The 24,789-nt window shown below is 40.2% G+C and overlaps 1 protein-coding gene across 1 annotated transcript in view; it reads left to right on the top strand.

The window, feature by feature from the left end:
* Positions 1-4,418: 4,418 nt before the first annotated feature.
* Positions 4,419-24,789, top strand: part of ANKRD6 (ankyrin repeat domain 6) — a 78,225-nt gene continuing 57,854 nt past the window's right edge. The window contains exon 1 of the mRNA XM_063124881.1: positions 4,419-4,540. The gene's annotated coding sequence lies outside the window, so the exon portion shown is untranslated. The remainder of the gene's footprint in view (positions 4,541-24,789) is intronic.

The raw sequence follows: 24,789 nt of genomic DNA, 5'->3' as shown, positions 1-24,789 counted from the left end.
AAACTGCTGGGTTTCGTACACGCCTCGAAATATCTTCTCCCGCCCTGCCCCAAATATGTGTGGTCTGGTGACCATGGCTAACAAATGGTCAAGGAAAAGCACTCTTCATATACTCAAAAGGCTTCGAGATTCAACAAAAGAAAGGGCTCTGGCAACTTCATTTATTTATTAACATTTATATACCGTCTTACCTGCTAAAAAGCCATCAAGGTGGTGTGAAAATGTAAAACAATAAAACTGCAATAATAAAAACAACATAAAAACATCTCTTTCCCCGACCCCCCCCCCCCGTTAATGATTGGCAGATGTAGCTTTTTTACAATACTCGGGGCCAGCGCCAGACTATTTTGCGCCCTACGCAAGGCGAGCTACTTGCACACACACCCAAAATTGCCAACTTTGATTCAGCCGTTTAAGAAGAGTTTCTAAACTATTATATTTTCCTTTTATTATGGTTTTTCTTAAAACAGCTAATTTGTATAAAACTGACCCTTAAAGGGTCCCTTACTGCACCCCTCTGAGGTCTGCGCAGGCTGCCTAGTTGGCCTAATGGTAGCTCCGGCCCTGACAATACTAAAAGTACAGGTCTTCCCCTCACCTGTTGTGTTTAGTGGGTAACCATTATTTCACAAACACATCCGCTGCAGCTGTCATCCAGCTGCACCTTTTACACACTTACTAGGGAGTAAGTCGCACTGAAGTCAGCAAGACTTGTGGATAAACACGCTTACAAAATGACACTCCAATGTCTCTTTTGTATATGGGCATTCTATGAAAGGCAGTTTTTTTTTTAAAAAAAAACTGTTACACAATTTAATATACTGGGGAAGGGGCAGAGTCAGTAAAGATAACGCTGATCAATAATTTCTTGTAAACACTCAAGTTGACAGTGCAATCCTGTACATGTCTATTCAAATAAGCCTCCACTGAGTTCAATGGGACATACTCCCAAGTGTGTGTAAGATTTCATTTTTTGGCTGACAATGCACCTAAACGAGAATTAAGTCCTATTGAACTCAGAGGAACTCACTTCTGAGTAGACATATACAGGATTGCGTTGTTTGATAAATTTAGATACCTTAGCATCCATGGTTTACTATAACCATACACAGTTATGGCTGCAATCCTATGCGAAATAAACAGAGTAGAGAAACTGAGAAAGTCAACCCAGTATCACAAGGTATCAAAAAGAGTTCACCAAAATAATTAAAGCAATAACAGATGAGGGGCTGTGGCTCAGTGATAAAGCATCTGCTTTGCAGGCAGAAGGTCCCCAGTTTTGATCCCTGACATCTCTAGCCTAGGAAGGAAACCTGCCTGAAACCCGAGCGAGCTGCTGCCAGTCAGTGTTGACAGTACTGGGCTAGATAGACCAATGGTCTGACTCAATCTAAGGCAACTTCCTGTTGAAAATACACATTTCTTTATATCACAACAAAAATTTAAAAAGTACAATACTCCTTGAACTTCAAAGTGCCTTTATTAATTCTGTATTTTACATGGTTTAATAAATTGTTGTGATATAAAGATTGTTTTGTTTTTCTTTACATTAGGGATAACCTTATTAATTTGGATTACTTTATTTTTTGTACACCTTGCAATGCTAAATATACTTACCTGTGAAGGCCCCTGAACACAGGGTGATTTACTTTTGAGTAAATGTGCATAGGACAGAACCATACAAAACATACATATTATCTCCATGAACACTTATGAGTGTGAATTGATTTTTTTTAAAAAAAAAAAGGTTTCAGAGCTCAAAATACCTAGAATCCATGCCCTATGATCCATAATCCCATACTTGTGAAGGCTAAACACTCTGGATAAGCTGACCGAAGGAAGTGAAGCAGGTGGCTACTAGGAGGAGGGCTTTCTCCGCTGTGGCACCCCACTTGTGAAATGAGCTCCCCAGAGAGGTCCGCCTGGCGCCTACACTGTACTCCTTTCGTCGCCAGCTGAAGACCTTTTTATTCTCCCAGTATTTTAACACTTAATTTTAACTTAAATTTAAATTTTACTGTTTTAACTCTATATTTTAATTTTATATCAATTTTGCTGCGTGGTTTTTATTCTGGTTGTGCTTTTTATATTGTATTGTGTATTTGTGCTTTTAACCTGTTGATTGTCTTACTATGATTTTAATTTTTGTGAACCGCCCAGAGAGCTTCGGCTATTGGGCGGTATAGAAATGTAATAAATAAATAAATAAATAAATAAATCTTTGTCACTATTGTCACAATACTGAGTCTTGACCTTGGACATAAAGTTGGGGGTTAGCTTCTGCTGAGCCCTCACTCTAATTAAGCCTTGTATATAGTATAATAGGTACTCAAAATGTTTAGAATTTTTAAGGATTGCCATCCTTAGATTCCACTTTTGATTATTCTGCTATAAGGCAAATCATATGTTCCAATCTGTATCTGATCCTATCATCTATCTCTCCATGTGCTTAAAGTAGAATGTACATGTTGTGACAGTATACATTAAGTTTGTTCATTTATTTATTACATTTTATACTGCCCAATAGCCAAGGTTTCTCTGGGCAGTTCACAATTAAATCCATAAAGTATAGCAAATAATCTACACTGCCTGTGCTGGCTTGATCCCAGATGGGGTCAACACATAGTCTGCCACTGCGGAATGTAGAAGAGCTTTGCATCCCAGCCTGGAGAGTATCGAGTGCGAGGGGAGCAGGATGTCAGGGCATGTTCTATGCAGTCAGTGACTAGGTGGAGCTCCTTGCTGCTTGCCTTCTAGAAGAGTTGTAATGATTTCTGAAAGTCATCAAAAAATATTGCTGCCCATAGATCTCTCTGATGTCAGTTTGCATTTTGCAATCCTGGACACACACTCCTGGCTGATACTAGAAGCCTCTCTTATCAGTCTGACTGAAGTATGTGAAGAGACAATGGAATTGCCACCACCCAACATTCCAGCCTAGATGCAATTTGGCTCACTCTGAGGTGGAGGGCATTGACTTCTGTTTTGAGGTAAACTTAATATCCTGCATTCTGGCTGAAAATGTCAGCTTTTCAGGCTTTTTAAAATCATCATCATCATCATCACCACAACCACCACCTTGGAGCTATGTGTGAGCAAGATTTCATATTTTTGGTTTGCATATAGACAAACATTTTATTTTATTTATCTTATTTATTTTTACATTTATATCCCACCTTTCCCCCTCTTTTTCAAGGCAGTTTACATCCTCCTCCTCCTCCTCCTCTCCATTTTATCCTCACAATCACTCTGTGAGGTAGATTACCCATCACCAAAAAAGAGGACAAAAGAGCGTATTTGTTACATAAAATTTATATATGTTAATTTATAGATATATAAAGGGAGCAATTTAGGTAGTGGATAATGAGACGAGGAAGTAGAGGAGTAAGAGAGAACATGTTTGATGCAGAGAAACTTTGTCCAACAAAGGAGCTTTGGATTCAATCCAATGACTGGAGGAAGCAGGCAGCAAGAGACGGAAAGATGTTGCAAAACCAACTGGGAACGGAAGTTGGAACTGGCATTTACCCATATATTCAACTAAACTTCAGACAGGTTCAGACAACAGGATAAGCAACAGTTGATTAATCACGCAATCATCCGTTATTTTGCTTGTCGTGTCATCTGGTGGGTAACGCACAACATATCTTTCAGTTAAACAGAGGTACTGACCATTTTGTTGATTGTCAACTTGTTGAGTCCTATGACTTGTCGGTGAAGAGAGAAATCTATTCTGCACATGTCCAGATGTTTGTCACCTTTAAAATGCTAAATCATATTTCAATTACTGAGTGCAGGTGCTTGAAAACAGATGGGCCTTGGTAAGTCTTGCTTTACATAGCCCGCACAGAAAGGAATGGAGTGCCATAGTGAATGGTATTGTAGCATGTCATGTGGTATGCAAGCTGCCACTGCGGTGTTTGATCTGTGACGGCCATTTCACATATTCAAGTCCCATTGCAATTACTGCCTGAATAGTACTATTTTTAAAAAAATGAATTTGTGCGCTCGCTCTCAAAAGGTTACATTTTTACCATTTGTGTTGCCCTTCACACGTTATGCAGTGCTATCCTGAACATGCTTACTCAGAAGTAAGTGCCATGATGTTCAATAGGAATTTAGGATCGCAGCCATGCACGAGCGAACCGGGAAGGAAATCAGAACTAGTCGGGACCTCTCCCTAACCCATCCTATTTGCTTTGTGGTTCCGGATTATGGCCGCTGGATGTCGTTTCCCAATCCCAATCTGTTGACTCCCCCTTTTGCAGCTTCCAAATATGGCCGCTAGATGGCATAGCCGGACCAGATTACGAAGGAACACTCTCACCAGGGAGCAAAAGCAAAGTTACCTGCGGAGTGAGTAGGAGAAAGATTTCGCAGTAACTTTACAATCCCTCTTCCTGAGGGTGGAGCAAGGAGAGACCAAACAGAGCGCTCCTGCGGGGGCAGCTCAAGGAACACAGGTCCCCCCTGTCCTCAAGCCCCTCGCATGCCGAAGTGGGATGGTGTAGACTGAGCTTCCTGGGAACGAAGTGAAAAGGTAGGACTTGCTTTATTATTTTATTGAGAAGCGAGCGTCTCGCTCTACGCAAAAGAGGGCTCTCTGCAGCCAAATCTCAACCTCTTGCACTTTTGTCTACGCTGTTGTAAACAAGTAGCACTGCTGAGGGGACAATCCGCGAATATATTAAGCTACCTATAGGATGCTTTCTCTTTCTCTCCCCCACCCCCTTCGCTCCCAACCCCGGTAGTATAATATCTGGCCGCTGTAAATATTGTCTTTTCCTCCCACACCGCCTCCTAATCTGAGAACCTTCCAGGGCTTTAATCTGAGCCAGAACTAAAACCCCGTGTTTGGACATGCCCAAATTTAGTGCGTCTTTTTAATGTGAGGGGCAATAAAGGCAAAACGGACTCTAACCATGAGCTTCCTCCACAGCTGGCCCATGTGAAAGTAGGGACTTACTTTATAAGCACCGTTAGACCAGGGTGGGCAGAGTTCAAGCTTGCAGTATCTGCATCATCATCATCATCATCATTTCTACTACTACTACTACTAGAAATTGAAGATCCACCAACCGGGGTCAGGTGCAAATTAGAGGGAATGGGATGGGACATCATACACTTAGGAAAAGGTTTCCCTTTGTGTTCAGTATCAGAACTTGAGTCTAGGGTCCTCTCAAACAAATATCCGCTCTTGGTCTTCATTTAGCAGCTTAATTTAGAGTGGGAGACGTCTTTATTCTGTTGAAACCCTTGTTGATCTTCCGCAAATTGGCCAGAGATCTAACAGCAGATCTCACCCTACCTTCAGTTCAGCCCTGGGTTAGGTGATGGGGCTTCCTGGCAGTGGTGAGTCCCATCTGGGGCTGGTACAAAACTGGCTTGGACTCTCCTAATGGCACTGCTGCCCTCCACCCCCCTCCAGTCTTCCACTGGGCCACAATCTGAGAAACTATCATGTAACCCTCCTTTAAATGGATAATAATTATTTATTTATTAGTAATACTTATATACTACTTAATATCATATCCCTAAGCAGTTATGCAGCTCCTGATATGTGTGATATGAGTTCCTGTTCAATTCAGTGGCTGCTTGCGCAGGAGAACCTCTGGATGGGATTCTGCCTAATTGATCACATATGTCTGTCTCCCATTAATTATTGGCATCCTGTATCTTCCACTTGATTGCTTCATGGTAGATTAGCTGCCCAAACCTTTCATTTTTAAAATTAAGCACTGCTGCTTTTCTCCTCTTTTGCTATCACCTGTCATTGATTTAACTTCTGAAGGGAAGTCTCTTCTCATGTTACTGTGTTCCTAAACAACAGATACTTTAATCCCACATGTAGGTTATTATGTGTGACTACCCCCACGGGTGGGGTTTTCACTGTATATTCAGGCACTGGCAAGTACTTTCCACTATATATGTACACTATCTGTACATGCAACTAAAACACACACAACAGTGTACTTGTAGGTTCCGTGATGTTAGGAAGTTTGTTAAAGGTGCAATCCTATGCATGTTCAGACAGGAAAAAGTCCTACAACACCCAGCATTCTCCAGCCAGTCACGCTGGGAATTGTAGGACTTACTTATGTCTAAACACACATAGGATTGTGTCTTAAATGTTCTTACTTGATAAATTAACCAAAACCTACTCACCAAACAATCTTTTAAGTTTAATTTTCAATACTGTTTTTCATACTGCATGCCTTTCAATTATAATCTTAATTTTAGAAAAAGAACTGGGTGAAAAACTTGGTTCTCATAATGGACAAATAAAAATGAAGGTAGACTTTGTTGTAAATTAAAATTCGCCTTGAACACGGAATCCTGCTTCATGTATTTTACTTGAAGTAGTGTTTCAGACTGCCAAAATGTATACCATAGGCCAGAGGTAGTGTGTATACTTTGCATCCATGAAAGAGGAGGCTCAATTCTTTGCATGTCCAGTTGAAAGGATAGCAGGCTGCATAAAAGACCATCTGCTTGAAACATTGGCTGGGTTCACACAAGACACTAACCTACCCAATGTATATTGTTCTTGAACTGTGGGTTATTGTATTATCTAAATACAGTGCATTTTCTGCAGGGTGTGTTATCAAGTTGTCTGAACGCAGCATGTTTTCAACGGGGTTGCTCATTAGCCATGCAGTGAGGCTTGTTAACCACCTTGAACAACCCAACAAGCCATGAGTTCTCAGGGTGGTTTGTTCAAGAAAAATAAACTACACTGCATGGTTAACAAGTTACACTGCTTTTTAATAAACCACACATTAACCTGCCCTGCTGAAAATGTGCTGTGTTCAGACAACATGATAACCTGTGGTGGGTTAGTGTGTTCTATGAACACAACCTCTGAAAAGCCATTGCCAGTGAGAGTACTGGACTAGATGGATAAAGAATCAGATCTGGTATAACATTCAGGTATTTGTGGATATGGGTCTTAATATTTTTATTTAAACCAGACTGTGGAAACCGCCATAGAGCGCACACGACCCCTTTTCTTTTTAATAAAGTCTTCTTGAGGTAGAAGGGGTATCCCAAAAACTTCACAGCCCTTAATCTGATCCAATCACCATCATGTATGTCTTTGCATCATCTAGATTAGATTATTGTTGTATACCACAAGGGGTGGCCACCTTTGAAAATTGATCAGAAGCTACAGAACGTTGTGGTGAGATGTCTAATTGGAAACCTCCATAGGGAGCACATATTACCAATGTTATGCCAATAACACAGGCTATTTGCTTCCTCCGGTCTCCTATATTAACCTGCCCTCTATCCTATGAGATACTTTGGCCATTACTCTGCTTTGTTTTCCTGATTTGGTTTAATTTGTCTCTGCTAGTCTGACACTGCTTTGATATTATTTTCTATTCTGATTGTTTATTTGTATTATTTTTGTATGTACACCCCTATGCCTATCGCAAGCAGGAAAGTAAGATAAAAATATTGCTGGGTTGCCAAACATAATAATCTGTCCATCTTGTTGTCTTCTCTAGTTTATTTACACATACAGCATATAAATACAGGATGCTTGGAGAAACTGGGTAACATCAATGACTGATTGCTATAAGTAAACATTGATCAAAGTCAGTTATGAGTAGGGGTGTTGTAGAGATCTACAACTGAATCCAATGAGTTCGGATTTCTATGAATCCGACCCACAGGTTCTGCAATGGACCGACTTTTCCAGAGTCACACGGATTCCACAAATTTGCAGACAATTTTTTTTTTTTTACTTTCCAGAATTTTATGCAAATTTAGTCTTAGAAAAACATGTACAATGCAAAACAACACCAACCACTGGACGAAAATGTGCATTTCCCCCATGAGCTAAAGCATGAGAATGTGCAATTTGGGTGGGATTTATGCATTTTGGCGGGAATTAGTGATTTCATGCAAGTGTGAATTTGCACAAATTCAGGAATTTGCAAAATATATGATTCTGCCAATGAGGTGGATGATGGAACGTAAGGTACCTGCCAAGCTGCAAAATGCAAACAGAACAGATTTTACAAAATCTGTCCATCCCTTGTTATAAGCAAATGAAATTAACAACTGAATCGGAAAGTTTCTGTCAGGAAGTGGAAACTTTGGCAGAAAGTTACTGTTTTAAGAGTTACTGCTGTTTTAGGTGAGGGAATGTCAATACCCCATTTCCAAAGTATAACACCTTGTTAGTTCAGCATATAAAAATTCAAACAGATATGATCTATTTCCATAATTGTATAAACAATGAAGCTCCCTGTCTCTTTTAAAATTGGAAATAGGAAAGCATAATAATTAGCATAATAATTAGCATTACCCAAAGTAACATGTGAGAAAACATTAAAAACATACATTCTGCTTGAAATTGGCTGTACACCATTATTTTTTAAATATCTGTTTGTATAGGCTCATATGAAAGATTACAATAACAATGGATGCAATGAGCGGAGATCTAGTGTTGCATCTCCTTGTCTTTCACAAGAATAAAGGCAGTTTCAGCATATTTGTTAGTGGTAGAGTTGTTTGAAAGATTGTTTTTCTACATCCAGGCTTTTGATACCCTTTGAAAACTTAAAAGGAATCTGTTCACATGGTAGATGGTTTCCATGAGGACAAAGGGTACAATGCTGGGTGCAAATAGGCTACTTAAATCTTATTGAAGTGAATGACATGTTTCATATGAATGACCAATTCCTAGGTTGTTTAACCCAAGAATTGACGGGTGTATGCAGGAGCGAGCACGTTGCCTTATACTCGCTCACCACTTTTGCTTTTAAGAGACCCAGGAATGCCCCCCACCAACCATTCCTCAGTCATTTTGTGATGACGGAGCTCTGAAAATTTGGAATGTTTATGGGTTAAACAGTTCAGAGTTAACCCAACAACTGTTGGGTTAATTCTGGTTTTTTAACCTCTAAACAAAGCAGAGTTCCTGGTTTGAATGTCACAAAACAATCCAGGAACAGAGTGCTCCTGGATTATTAATTGGAAGCAAAAGTCGGCAGGTGTGAACCAGTGTGCTTGATTGTGAGTGTGTACTCACAAACAACCTGTGGTTTGTTAACCATGGTTTATTGTATCATCCAAAGTTGGTCAATGGGTTTTAAGCAAGATTGCAGCTAAATATTTTTCAACGACAATGTTGAAATGTAAACTTCTTGTTCATTGTTATTCCAGTAGGGTCCTTGTCAGAGTCACTTTGTGCAGTGTCTTGACTTGTGTTTTGATTGGTTGATTATTCATTATTAATAATCCTTGCATACCATTTAGCATAATAAAATCTCTAAGTGGTTTACATTCATATAAACATATTTTACCAATCACTGTTAATATGCACTACTAATAAGTCATTACAACCTCCGTAACAAAGATCAATAAATAAAAAGAAACAATGACAAGAAACGCTTAAAACTGAGAAGCAGCCTGATAACAAGCCAGGGAAATCTTATGTAATCATGTACATTTTCAGAAGATATTTAAAACGCCCTTCATTTTAAACTCTCCATGGTTGATTAAAGTGTTGTATTTATAGTAATAAAATTAAAGGTCTTAAGAATGGGAATCAATCAAACATTACTCAGATTTTTTAGAGACAGGAAATCTTGTTTGTGGTAAAACATGACTATAATATGTAACACAGAACTACGAAACAGAATTTTAGTTGTTATTTAGCATTTCACAGTTTGCATTTTTAGTAGTCCATCTGTGTCTTGCCACTGCTTCACTCTGGGCATGTCTACACTAGGATCAGGCACAGGGGATCCCGAGGGCAGGGAGGTATGATCCCTCCATTTCCCTGGGATAAATGGGATGGCTTTTAGCTCAATTCTTCCCGCAGTCTTGGGATTGTCCCGAGACCATGGGAGGTGTGGGCGCCCATCCTGGCTTTGTCCTGCCTCCTCATGAGTAAACGCGAGGAGGTGGGAACTGGGTATAGAGCACAGAGCTCTTCAGGCGCTCCGTGCCCTTTGGGGGTGGGGAGCGGGTGCTTTTTTAATATATAACTCACTTTTCGTTGGAATGCATGTGCGCTCATCTGTCTGTAAAAAAAGAAAATGGCGGGCAAGCGCAATCAGAATATTATGAGATCCTCCCCCCTCCCTCCCCTGGTCTAGACATGCCCTCTATGTCTCTGGGCCAAGTGTTGGAAGATTGTCCCTCTCATTCTCCATTCAATATTGGCAGGCATTTAACAGCCACACCAAAAGTAGCAGTTTTTGATAAAGTGGAAATTGCAGCATCTGCTGCTTTGTCAGTAGTAGCTTGGTTTGTGCAGTGCCACTCCCTCACAACGCTGTTAAATGACCTCTTTAGATGTTGTACGGTTGATGATCATTTTTTGAAAATTCCAAAAGTTTTGATTTCCTCCATTTCCTGTTCTAAGCATGTACTCAAATGACAAGCCTTTTGTCCTTCAAATGCAGTATCTGTGTATTCCAAAATACCCTTACACTACAGTGTCGTGTCAGGGGGAGTGTGATCTTCTTGAAGAGATGAGCTGCAGATTGCTCTCGGCAGTTAAAAACAGGAATGGGTTTAGTCCTCTTAAGTTTTGTACCGAATATTAAAGTAGTGCAGTCAAAGTACTAATAGCAGAGAAAATTCAGGTAGCCGGGTGGGTGGGGATGAAATATGTCAAAAAGCTAGCATATTGCACATTTATGAAACTTGACTCCAGAAAGCACATAAAAATGATAGAAAAATTGTCTCCTAGCTAACGTGGATATGCATGCACAAGATATACTTTGAAATTTCCATGTAGTTCTATTTCATAAGTACACAAAAGCCATGTAATTATTCAGAATGAAACTGGAGAGTGTCTTGTGATCTTCATGTGAGGTGAAACATAATAGAGATGAAGTGTGATAAAGCTTCAGGTATGGAGCTAATTTATATTTCAGGCCTCTGGTTTTCTCACCAAATAAATTCATATTAGGTTAAAATTAGTTTTGTGTCTCGTGTCTGCTTGGCTTCCACTCAAATGTGAATTTTTAAGCTAGGATGAGTTAGGACTTGAAAAGGAACGCAAGTGTTGGTGCTAGAATTTGCCAAAGGTGCTGATAGTTTTTTTCTGTTTAATTCTTTAAAATGTTTGTTACTCTCCTGTAAGTGTTTGAGTTAATGATACCCAACAAAATATTGTTCAATGCAGCTCTTGTTTTTAGTTTTTTTAAAAAAATTGTGTCTATCAAAACTAAGTAACAGACATCTGAGCTGGTTTTGTCCATTACTCTCTTTGTTAATAACTCCTCTTTCTTCATGCCTCCATCCCTTGTTGAAAATATGAATCTAGGAATAGGAGTAGCATTGTTTTGGATGCTGTTTAACCCTATTTGAGAGACAAAATGATATTTTTGGTATACTTTTAAGGAAAAGTAGGTGTAATGGCCCTGTATTTAGCAAAAGACAGAAAGGAAGAAAAAGAGAACAACTGAAAGTTACATTCCTAAGTGAATTTCTAATAGAGGTTGCACTGCCCTGGTGCATAAACCAGGTTCTTGCTCAATGGGACTTCCTTCCCATGCAGACCCTTTTGCCACCCAAAATCTGCTCTAGAGTGTCCCCAGCCAACTGCATCAGATTTGCAGGGAGAAGGAATTGCCCCCTCCCCGTTCCACTGATGGAAGCAATTCCGTCAGCAAAAAAACTGAATTGGATTTCACCCATGGGAAAAACGTGTATTACCTTGAGGCTATTATCACCACTATAATAGAAAAATAAGTAGAGGAATGACTGACAGTAAGAGAATGTGATGAAATTGTGGGTGGCAGATGGAGAGAGTTGAAATAGAGGGAGTTGAAGGCAGTGAGGGCAGTGTGAGAGAGGAAGGATGAAGTAAACGGCTGGTGGTTAGGATAGCTGTTAAGAGGAGAGTTATTTTCTATCAATTAATCTGCATATGGATTTAAATGAATGAATGAGGTTTGGTCTGGGGGATTCTAAAGTTCTATCTCACCCTACATGCTGGCTTTGAATTGCATGGGCAAGAAAATAAAAGGGAGAATCCTACTGGGCTTTCTAAATCAACAGGTGATAACAGCAAAACATTTGGGGAAATATTAGGGGACATCTGGACTCAGAGTCCAGGCTGAAGGACATGTCCAAAGAACTCTAGGGGGCAGGGCCATGTAGAGGACTCTTAGAATGTCACAATCATCAAAAACGCTTGACTATGGCAGAGATGTTGTGAGGCAGCTGGAAACATCTGAATTGTTTATCACACGTATCTGCACCCACTCTTTCCACACCACATGATGTTGCACAATTTTGGGGACTTCTGGCACTGCTGTGGACACAATAACTTGGTTCACATGTCTCAACAAGCCATCAATTGAAAAACTGATGGGTTGTCATGCATGAGTGGGAAACAATGGGTGTGCTGCTTGCAGAGTGCCTGCCTCTTCTGCTCTACCGTACAACCCATGATTGGTTCCTTCGTAGGTTGTGCACTGTGATGTGCAAACCCAAACCGTTGGGTTGTTTAGGGGCTAAACAACCCAGTGGCTAACCAATGGTTTGTTGTTGGTTTAACTGCTGAAATATTTGCACGTAATAGCAACAAATCCTGGGTTAATTAACCAAGGATTTGCCGCAGTGCATGCAGGGCACGTTCCACAGCCTATTTGAATATTCAACCCCTGAATATTGCTATGTGGTACTCGAATTTGAATACTATAGGTTAATCATGGGTTAAACAACCCACAGTTAATCTAAGTACTAATTGTAAAATGAGTATTAGGCCAGCAATCTCAAGGGGATGGGGACCTTTGCCATGACAACGTTTCACCCTATCAAGTCTCTGGTGCCAAGGGGGTGGGGAGAGTGTTTGCAGCGACTGTTGCAAGTGGGAGTTCGATCCACACTGATATTTAATTAGGCCTCCCAAATATCATGATGGGATATTTATTTAAAACTTAAGATTTCATACATTGTAAAAAAAGGGCATTCCAGTAGAACATAGACTTTGTATATGTGGTGCATCTGAGGTGGAAGATCTGGCCCACTATTTTCTGGAATGCCGGTTATGTTCCAGTTGTAGGGAACGTTATTTGTCTCCATTTCTTGGGTGTATGAAAAACTGGGTGGTTGAGGACAAGCTGAATTTCCTCTTATGAGGATCTAACCAGTTTGTGACTCAGAGGGTTGCCCTTTTTGAGGTTAAGGTGGCCAGTTTAAGAAAAATGGAAAGAGAAAAACGTGTTTTAAATGAGCCATGTAACAGCTTTTACATCTTGTTGGGCCTCAATAGGAGCATATACTTCTATCTTTTAAAATATTGTATTACTTTAATATTAGAAATTTTAAAAGTAATATTACAAGATTCATGTATTGTTTGTTTCTAACACGTGCTTACAGTCTTAATCAGTATGTAAACATTTATTTTGCCAAAACCCAAATATTTCTACTCGTGATGAATTTATCACCTTTTGGAACTGTGTAGGTTTCAAGGATTGAGTCTTATGCAGGGGAGAAATACCTAATCTCTGAAGTAAGAAGTAATATAATGCTTATGGATGAGCAAAGTCTAATATTCCGCCATCCTGAATCTTGCTTTTAACTGAACCATTATACTTCCTGAAATAAAACCTGTCGCATTTATACTAGGTCCTAGATTTGCCAAATTAAATTTCAGAGTGTCCTGTGAATTCAGCTCTTGCCTCAGATCTATGAGAAGCTAAAACAAAGGGGTTACTATGTTGGAGTGTGATGGGGCTGGTGAAAATAGCACTGCAGGATAAACACACTTAGGGCTTTTTCAAGAGAATGTTGAGTGAAGAGGTGCTTGTGAAACTATGCTACAGCGATTAACTGTATAATACAAAAACTTATGATTGTTTTGTCGCATACAGGAACGAAACATAAACCACTGCCCAGTCTTAACAAATCTTCTGATAAAGAGGGATGGGGGCATAATCCACCCCAAATCAAGCATTTTGAAGTTCCATTAATTTTGATGGAAGAGTATATGAAATATATATACAGCAAATCCTGGGTTAAGTCTGGATTGTTTAATTTATAAACTACCCAGAGCATCTGGTTTCGGACCTCACAGTCACAAGCTATGAATGGAGTGATCGTTGGTTATTAATTGAAAGCAGAAGTTTGCTTGCTTTAAGCAAATTGTGGGTTTATTAACCCATAATTTAGCATTACATGTGAACTGTGTCAATATAATACAGACCTTTGTGCATCATAATTTATTTGCTGCTGTACAGACTAGCTACACGTTCAAGAACTCTCATAGGGAGGCTTGCACATGTGAACTATTTTTCCTCTGGCTTTTTTTCTGCCAAAACCTTCAGCGGACAAAAAGCATTATAATTGAGGCAACAATATTATTTACATTTTGGTTCATAGCTTGGAACATACTATAACATCAAGCATCCGAAGGATTTTAAGAACATCGCAAAATGTTTGAGCAGAGTGAAACTGCTGTAGACAATTTAAGCTTCACTGATTTTGTTTGAAGGGCACAAGAGGAACTAACAGTTTTAGCAGCGCTACGCAAGCCTTGTAGCAGGCATAATTCTTCAAAACCTTTTGTGTCAGCGAGACCGATCTCTCATGCATTTGAACTGTTTCCGGAAATAACTGCAAAACCTTCATCCTGCTCTCTTTAAACTGACCTTCCTGAGCAAACGAACTATTTTCCTGTAAATGTACTCTTAATATTTTTTATCAAGGAAATGTTTTAGTAGGGTGACCATATGAAAAGGAGGACAGGGCTCCTGTATCTTTAACAGTTGCGTAGAAAAGGGAATTTCAGCAGGTGTCATTTGTATATATGGGGAACTTTATGAAATTCTGTCTTCATCACAACAGTTAAAGGTGCAGGAGCTATACTAGAGTGACCAGATTTAAAAGAGGGCAGGGCACCTGCAGCGTTAACTGTTGTGATGAAGAGGAAATTTCACCAGGTTCTCCATATATACAAAATGACACCTGCTGAAATTTCCTTTTCAATACAACTGTTAAAGATACAGGAGCCCTGTCCTCCTTTTCATATGGTCACCCTAGTTTTAGGATCAAAACCATTTGCTTTAAGACGCAAGTTAAGGCTTGCAAATTCACTCATGCACCAAAAAGCATGGAAAGTGTCACGTTCGCTTGGTGTTTCAGCCCCAGTCCTTTTCTTCTGCAGATTGGGGCATCACCAAAGCTGGAGTCAGTGGTATGCCAACTGTAACTTAAAATGTCCATGCTTTTTGTTGTGTGGGTTACATTGTGAACCTTAACTCTTCTTCTAACTCCCTTAACTCTTCTCTTAATCATCCCCTCTATGGGCACATCTCCGTGCGCACAAAAGGGAAACCCCATACAATACCTTTCTCCCCTCCCTCTACAGTTTCCCAGGCAAACACAGTGCAATTGTGCAAGATGCAGAGTACGATACCTGACCATTTCTGATTAAGGAGGCCTTTCCATGCAAGTATTGTCATAACATAAGTTACAATTAAATTATTAAAATATAAATGTAACAAGGATTTATACTAGTGTTGTCTTGCACGTAAAAGCATGACTATGCCTGACAATTTGAAAGTGGTGTAATATGTCTTTGTGTGTGTCTAGTGTCCAGTGATTGGAATGAGCAAATAACATGACAGAACCCTCATTTGGTATCAGAGGAGGCCAGTATTGTAACTGTTTCCTCCCTGCTTTTGCTGCCCTGGAACCAAGTAGCTTCTTTGGCTTGCTTTCTCTTCGGATGTCTGATACACATTTGTGTGTGTTTTTGTATGGAGAGAGGGGAGGGCTAAAAAGAACAAAGCACAAAATGCCAGCAGTGCTTTGGAATGAAGGGCACGATCAGCGAAGCATCTTGTAAAACCAGATCTTTTTACTGAGATACTAAATCTTCATTCCTGAGTCCTTTGCTTCTGCCTTCTGATGCAGGGTGTAAATGGATGTTAGTGGTCTTCTTGTGACCCTTTCTGACCTTTTTGAATCAGCCTCAAGCCCCCAAAGCACTACTTGTTTTTGGTGGGGAGCAAAATGGGAAAGGTTTGAAGATGTGAACTGTTAAAACTACTGCTCATGATGTTGCAGAATTAGTGATTCAACTTAAATGTTCAAGAAGCTATGTTGTTTATATGAGAGTGCCAACAATGTACATGACACTTTTTAGAGTAATATAAGCAAAAAGGAGAAGATTTGGATTTGTGGAGCTTGCATTGGCCATTTTCACATAATGGGAAGCCACAAATCCTGGTTTAATAAGTCAGGATAGGCATATTATGGACAGTATGCAATGGAGTACCACCGGTAATGTAAATTACGTTAATGTTCACATAACGGGAGGCCACAAATCCTGGCTTAATAAGCCAGGATAGGCATATGTTGGGAAGTGTCCAATGAGGAACAGCCATTAATGTAAATTACATTGTATTTGCATAAGCTACTTTAGCACAACAGCATTAGCATTTTGCAAGGATATGGCATGCCAGTTAACACTATTGGCATTGCGCTAGAGTAGTTTATGCAGGCCCATTGCAATTTACATCAGTGGTTGCTCCCCATTACATACTGCCTATCATGCGTGCTGACAGATACCTGCAGTGTAGCGTAACATCCTTGGTATTGCTTACAGAACATTAGGGTCTGTGATGTTCGGCTTCTGCAGTTCCACCCGTACACATAGCACTTGAAAGAGTAATTTAAGGGCAGGAGGAGAAGAAAGGGCCTTGTCCTGGGAAACCTATAGTATAATGCCAACAAAGGGAAAAGGAGGAAGAGGCAAAAAGGAGAGGGTAGGATAAGAAGGAGTGGACATGAACAAATTCAGTTCGTCTTCCTTTTCTTTTGAGATTTGAACTAAAGGGGTTGAGATAAATACTTAATAGAAATGGGTTTTCAGGTAGAATACAGGGACTAATTGTAAGTACTGGGAGACGAAACTGGGCTACTTTTCAAAAAGTTTGCCCTTTCCTATGATGCCTCTATCAGAAGCGTTATGGTGCAATCATATACAAGTCTACTCAGAAGTAAGTCTCATTGTGTTCAATGGGGCTTATGCCAAGGTAAGGATGTATAGGACTGCTGTCTTTTAATGTCAATGGGATTACACATGTACAAGGTTACACTGTAGCATCATGCTGCCTTTGGAGGTGAGGCATTGGCCTCCAAGGAATGGGCCTTCTTAGCAGTGTCACCCTGCCTGTCTTTCTTCCTAAGTATTAGGCACCAGGTTAAGACCTTTTTATTCATTTAAACTATCTGCTAAGAGCCTGCCTGCAGGCTGTTCATTTCCTGTTTTATCAGATTTATTTTTTATTGAGTGATGCTGCTTTCGTTTTCTTTTGCTATTTGACTTGATACTTTTACCCATCTGTATTTAAAATGAGTTCTTTTTAAATAAGTATTTATTGTGTTCTGGAACATTTTGGGGATTTTACTTAAAATTGATAAATGCTTGAAATAAATAAAATGTGTCCTCTGAGTCCATGTGGGCCTCTTAATCCCTCTTTGCAGGTGTAAGTCAAAGCACGCTGAACTCCATTTTAGGCTTTTTCTGATATTCCGACAATCCTTTAGGGTGCAATCTTATCCGTGTTTAGACAGGAATTTTTTTTCCCTACAACTCACACCATGCTCCAGGCTGTCATGTGGGCTGGGAGTTGTAGGATTTTTTTCTGTCTAAGAGTGCATACAAATTGCGCCTTTTAACTGTTCAGTACCTTGTGTGCTTATGAAAAGACAGAGAGGTTTAGGTGTGTTTAAGTTAGCCGAACCTTTCTGCAACAGAGAGAATCTAAGCTGTCTTATTTGCTAACTTAAAAGAGAGATGGGGGGGCAGGGAGAAGGGAGGGAAAGGGAGAGAATGTCTAAAAGGTATAAACATTAACTGTCATGGTAAGACATTATTACAGGGCAAAGGGAAAGAGAAGCCCTGGATAGTCTCTGCTACTTAAAAAATATATGGCCAGGTGAAGATTGGCCAGGACTGGATTGTACAGCAGTTGAGTCTGCAGCTTCCAAAGAAAGAATTATGAAGAAATGTTTAGGACATATTTACAAAATGGAGTTAGAACAGGGAACTGTGTCATTCAACACTAATTATGTCATAGGTAATGATCAAAAGATAGTAGAGACACCTATGCGAAGCATCTTGGATTATGAAAAATGTTTCTTGAGCATATTAGGAATATGATTTGGACCACAGTGTACTTATTTATTTATTTATTTATTACATTTATATACAGCCCCATAGCCGAAGGTCTCTGGGCGGTTTACAAAAGTTAAAAACAGTAAATAAAAAGTAAACAAAAATTTAAAAACCATCAGAAACATAACAAACAACAGTATCTTCTTTACAAACTTGTTTATCTTCTTTATAAACTTTTCTTTTCGTGCAACACATAGTCCAGGTAGAAAAACATACAAAAGGAAAGGAGGAAGTAAAGCATGCGATCTAAGCTTATTACAACGAATGCTAGTCACTTACGCCAACCTCCTTCACAGTGATTTATTTGTTTTGAAGTAATTTTGTTTGTAGACTACAAGAGTGTGGGAGGCAGCCCTTAAGCTGTCATTTAAGCAAGTTTGCAAATAGGGTTTCCTTGCTGTAAAGTAACTTGTGTCCTGTGGAAGCTGAACAAACCAATAAATCATCATTCTTATTCATGCGTATAGCACAATGTAGCCCAACTAAAGCATTTCTAGGCCCCATTTATTTCAGTAAGAGATACGTAAGCACACCTTTAACTCTCCCATTCAAATCATTGAGATCTAACAGGGCTTAACATCCTGAATTCCTGCCTATTATTAGGAAAATAGACCTTGAGATGCAATTCAGCAGTTTTTCCATTGTTCTCTATCTATGTTAACATATCCTCCACCACAACCCACTGTTCATATTTGGACATTTTTTTTCATGTCATGTAAACCTTATTGATGACAAACACTATAGATTCTACGCTTGATCGTTCTTGTTTCTAAACACTTACCAGTGTTTAGAAATCATTTATACAGATTTTCCATATGCAGAACACTTAACTGATTGCACGGGTGGAGACGTTTGGATAACACACCCACCCCTGCAAAATACATTTTCCCAACCTGTTGCTTTCCAGATGTTTTGGATTTCAATTCCCATCAGCCCTTGGGCTTGAAGAGATTCAACACCCCTGATTTAAAGGGTGGGGTCATTTTATCTCTGACAAGGATAGGCTTAGATTGAATCACTTAGCCTTTCTATGCCCTGACTATCTGCCTTCTCCTAGGGAGAGCAATCCTATTCCCCCTAGAGAGTGTTGGGGGGGGGGCACAGGGTAGTTTGGATTCCTGGACCCGAGGTCAGAGACAGTATTCTGACATTGGACCCAAGAGTCCAAGCTCCCCTCACACAGTTGGTGTGGAGAGAACCAACCACACTGGCTGCCTCTCTGAGTTCACAAAGGTGACCTCAGAAAGGAGGGAAAGGGGGCAGTACTGTGGGCTTATGAAGGATCTTACGGTCTCCATGGTCTCTTTCGCTCCCGCTATGCAGATCCCCAGCTAGACGGGCGAACAATCCTGCCTATCAAAAATGCAAAGCAGGAGATATGTGAAGGTGGAGATTGCCTCCATGTTCCTCCTGTTCTCCATAGGATGTCTGTCAGCCTCCAGGTTCGGAGGCTGACGCATATCCCAATAGAACTGCACTCTAACTGACAGTTCCAAAGCGTCAGTGAGCCTGTGTTTTCTTCCCCTGCTCCTGTCCTCGATTCTACTCTTATCATGGAGGAGGGGCCTCTCTTTCTTGGCAGGCAACTCCTCAGGTCCACTTGTCAAGGCTGCTAAATCACTCTTTCACAAGCCTTCCCCAATTTTCTTCCTTCCAGATGTTTTGGACTACAACTCCTATCATCCCTGACCTTTGGCCATGCTGGCTGAGTCTGATGGGAATTGTAGTTCAAAGCACCTTGATGACACTTTGTTGGGGAAGGCTGTCCTATCATTTCCTATCCAAAATAGCAAGTAAATATTGCCTGTGGGCCTGTTCAGACAACACGCTAAGCCATGGTTAGCCCACTAACCCTTTTGCAGCAAATGGTTAGTGAACGTGTTTAAACTGTGGTTATGTAGCCACCATAGTTAGGAATAGTTCACATGACATGCTGAGGCATATTATTTAACTTGAAATGCTTAACCACCGTGGCGTAGCGTGGCATCTGAGCAGGGTCAAAGTAAACCATTACAATAGTCGTGATTGAGAAAGTATATTGAAATTTGTGAAGGATGAATGAATAGGCCATGCACTGACAAAACAAGTCTCACGTTCTTGATGGTAGCTGTAGATCTCACGTGGCCACCTACAACATGAAGATATGCTATTTTACTAGGTAATTGAGCGTATCTATTTAAGAAATACAAATTAGAAATTTAATTGAATGGCTAAACATGAAGAAATTATCTGGTTGTAAATGCATATGAACAATGATTGACTTATCATTGTTCATATTTTGTGAACCGCCCAGAGAGCTTCGGCTATTGGGCGGTATAGAAATGTAATAAATAAATAAATAAATTATCAGACTCTTATTAATAGCATATTGTAAAACACATGCAACTGTTCCCAAATGATTAAAGAAAACCTGTTAATTAAAATGAAATGCTCATCTTCAAAGCTTTTCACGGTCTAGCTCCTGCCTATCTCTCCTCTCTCATCTCACACTATTGCCCCGCTCGTGCTCTCCGCTCCTCTGATGCCATGCTTCTCGCCTGCCCAAGGGCCTCTACTTCCCTTACTCGGCTTCGTCCTTTTTCTTCTGCTGCCCCTTACGCCTGGAACGCTCTTCCAGAACACTTGAGAACTACAAACTCAATCACAGCTTTTAAAACTCAGCTAAAAACTTTTCTTTCCCCTATAGCTTTTAAATATTGAGTTTGTTCTGACTCTATACTGTTAGCTTCACCCTACCCGGTGCCTGTTTACACTTCCCTGTGCCTGTTTGCATTCTCCTTCCCTCCTTATTGTTTACTACAACTTTATTAGATTGTAAGCCTATGCGGCAGGGTCTTGCTATTTACTGTGTAATCTGTACAGCACCATGTACATTGATGACGCTATATAAATTAATAATAATAATAATAATAATAATAATAATAATAATAATAATAAGAGAGGATGGGCTGGATCTAATGTTGGTCATTCACTAGTAGAATGGAAACGGTTTCCCCCTCTCTCCTACAGCACCCCTCCCCCCTCAAATCTACTTTGGAGGGTTGGGGGATCCTCCAGAGCAGATTTGGGGTATGCAGATTTGGGGGGTGGGGCTGCCAGGAGGAGGGAAGGAAGGAGAAGTCCCACTGCTCCAGCAGTGTGCTCGTGCAAAGTTGAATCCAAGCCAAGGTTGTGGATGACAAAGATGAGAACGTTTTATTGCTTGTACTTAAAGAAATGCATTTCTAGAGGAGAGACTGTCCAAGTACAACTAGTAGTTGGCACAATGATATCATTATCACGGGTCTCTCATTATGCAATTGAAGTTGCCAGCTTGAGGCTATTCATTTCTCTGGCATCTTTCTGACTCAGCTGTTCCCCTTGTGCTCTCTTTAGCTATACCTTTTCTATAAATCTCAGTCTGCAACATTTTAAATGTTTATTTTAGCCTTGCCAAAGTGTAGAAGAAAATCTGTGGCACATTGGTGGCCTAAGGAAAAGTGGGCTACTCCACCCCCCCGCAACACCCCACACCCCCACAAGGTTTTGTAACACTTGCAATTTATCCGTCCTTTGCATGTCTCTTTGAACACAATCCTCTGAATCCTCTGAGGCAGCTATTACTATTCAGTAATCAATGCCAGACATACATCCAGTCCTGCGTGGTCCACTAACCCTTTACCTCCTTCCTGTTGACTGTGGGGGGTCCTTTGCACTGACCATTCCTTTCTCTCTCTCATAGTATCAACCACTGATCTTTTAGTCGCCCCTCTCCCTTTCTTAAGTGATAAGGGAAGTTTCTGCTGCTGCTTCTGAACCCTGAGGCAGCCGCCTGGGATCACCTAAGGGTAACCGACACACATAACAACCTTTCTACATAGTCATGGGAAGGGTTCATAGCCTAGTTAGAGGTGCATTATGAATTTATGATATCAAGTGGTATAAAATTAGTTTAAATAAATAAATAAATAAATAAATAAATAACATTATTCGCACAAGTATTGGACTGGGCAGTCTTGCTCCTTCTTACTCCTCCCAGTACAACAGCAGTTCTTTTCATTCAGTAATATTTTTAAAGTTGATGAAGAGCAAGGGGCTGTCTAAATGCATGGAAAGCCCCTGGGTAGGGCTGTGTCGATTAAACGTTGCAGCAGCCACTGTGCACTTACCCCGGGGCTTTCCGGTGAAGCTGTGGGTAAAAAAGTTGGGGATTTACCCTGACTTTTTCCTCTGGAGCAAAGTGAGTATGGCACATCTACCATCTATCATCGCTCTGGAGTCATGGCGGAGGCGTGGCTGGGGGGATGGCGACCCGTGATTGGTTGCCGTTTGCCCAGGCAGGGGGTGGGCCCAGTGAGCCTAATGGCCGCCGGAAAGCTTGTGCTGCCTCTCTTTATGAAAACTACTTGCTGCCATCCCACACCAAAAGCCCCGGGGTTTGGCAGTGGAGCAGCGCCTACTCTGCGCTGTGAAGACAGTCCCCAACTCCTTCAACTCCCCTACCTCTTTCCACTTAAACCTGCCATTTTGTAAACCCTTAGTTTTCCTCTGGGTTTTTGGGAGTTCTGCTCCCCCCCCCCCCCAGAGTCAGACTTTGTTTAATGGGAGAAAACCATAATTTAGCTACTCCAACCTCCTCATCCATTTTATCATTGAAAATCTCTTAAAATAGCATAACAATAAAATTGGTACTAATGAAAATGCCTTTGACTTGAGAAGGGATGTTTTTGACCCATTACATTACATTATTTTCTTTATTATCACACACCAGTAAACCCATTCAGATAAAAGTCTGTTGCTGAAAACGCATTGGTATTCCAGGATGTTTTCTTGTAACAATTTATGTGCACAATTTAATCTTCTGTGGCATTTCTTCCTGTAACACATGCATAGATGATTGTATAAAGCTTGTCCTCTTAGCCAATATTTAGTCGCTCTGTCATGTTTGTAGTAGAAGCATGATTGACAAGCATCTCTAAAGAGCTGTTTCCTTTTCTATTTGCATTTTTATTGTATTGTCTGAACCTTGAAAAGTAGGCGTTGAAATAAGTGGATAAAGATTCCATTCAACAAATATTTATGACAGAAAGCTGGATAAATGAAACTCAACAGAGTAGCTCTTAACGAGTGGCATATTAGTCTTAGTGAGTAGTTTTCCAGCACAGTAGTTTTAAAATAGCCTTGGCTAATGTTAAATTGAATGTATTTCGTGGTTGTTGCTGTTGTATTATAAAAGCTATTGTTTTGTATACAAGCTATTGCTTTGCAATTGTCAGACAACATGTTTTGTTGTTGGTTTAATTCTGGGTTGTTTAACCCCTAAACGAATCGAGTCCCAGGTTTGGATGACCCAACTACAAGAATGCACAAGGCTCCATCTGATTGGTAACCCTGGATAAGCAGAATTTCCAATCATATGAATTGCTGTCTATACTTGTACATTGCAGGTCTGTGTTTTAATGGGAGTTTTAATTATGTTTTAATTGTCTGAACACTGCTTCTGACATCTTCTAGTCTATAACTTCCCAGTTAACAATTTTATTTATTTATTTATTTATTACATTTTTATACCGCCCAATAGCTGAAGCTCTGTGGGCGGTTCACAAAAATTAGTGTATGCGTTTATAGTAACTAGGCTGGAAAGAAAACAATATGAATGTATTTAGGTAAAACCTCGTACTTTATAAATGGGGGCAAGATGGCCCTTGCAGATAAGCCTAACTATAGCTCCTACAACTTGAACATGTTATATTCCTAGCTGGCAAGCCTAGTAGTGTTTTGTTTTGTTTTTAGCGGGGGGGGGGGAAAGGGAGTTATTGATATTAGTTGTGGTGGGTGGAAATGCACAGGCCTGTTCATGGAAATACCAAATATTTAACTTGCAGATAATGATGATGACCTTTAAAGAGCGTGTGTTGTTGTTGTTTTATGTCTCGTTCTAACCAGAGATATGGGTAATCCAGAGGAGCAATTTCATGTGGTCTGCAACACAATGAAGGAGGGGGGCTGTGTACTATTGTATCGCAGCACACCCATTCTGTGACCAAAGGCTTTCCGGCTGGACCCTAATTCTTTAAAAGCTGATGGGCCCTGGGGACTCCTCTATTGACATGCAAATAGGCCTGCCCTATTATTGTGAACAGGCACAGTGCTGTTGATCCCAGCTGTCCCTGTGTTGGGTGTCGTTTGTTTCTTAATCTCTAATGCTATAAGATGTTTTGCAAACATAAGACAGAAGATTCATGGCTTCCCAGAGTGTGGCAAACACGGCTTGTGTAAGTATGGGGCTGTACATTGTTAGGAGGTTGTTTGGTACAAACATTTGTAATAAATACTGGGTGTAGTTCTGACCAGAGGCAGTAGTAAGACAGTGTTTGCATTTAAATATTTGGAATATTTTTGATATTTAAGCTCCAGGAAGAGCTGTTAAAACCCTTCAGAAGTAATTGAAGGTTCTTTCCTTTTTGAACAATGGACCATATTATCTTCTTCAGTGGGAGAGATTGTGTAGATTTACAGTGTGATAATTGAGAAAATATCCTAGTCTTATATCTGTTGGCTCTTTAGTTTGAATAAAAACCATTGTTATTGTGGCTTAACAAAAAGTGTCATTTTGTATTAAGCAATTATGCTTAATACAATTATGTGGC

This window comes from Elgaria multicarinata, chromosome 4 (genome assembly GCF_023053635.1).
Source record: "Elgaria multicarinata webbii isolate HBS135686 ecotype San Diego chromosome 4, rElgMul1.1.pri, whole genome shotgun sequence".
NCBI classification, from domain to species: Eukaryota; Metazoa; Chordata; class Lepidosauria; order Squamata; family Anguidae; genus Elgaria; species Elgaria multicarinata.
This window is presented reverse-complemented; position numbering and strand designations above follow the sequence as displayed.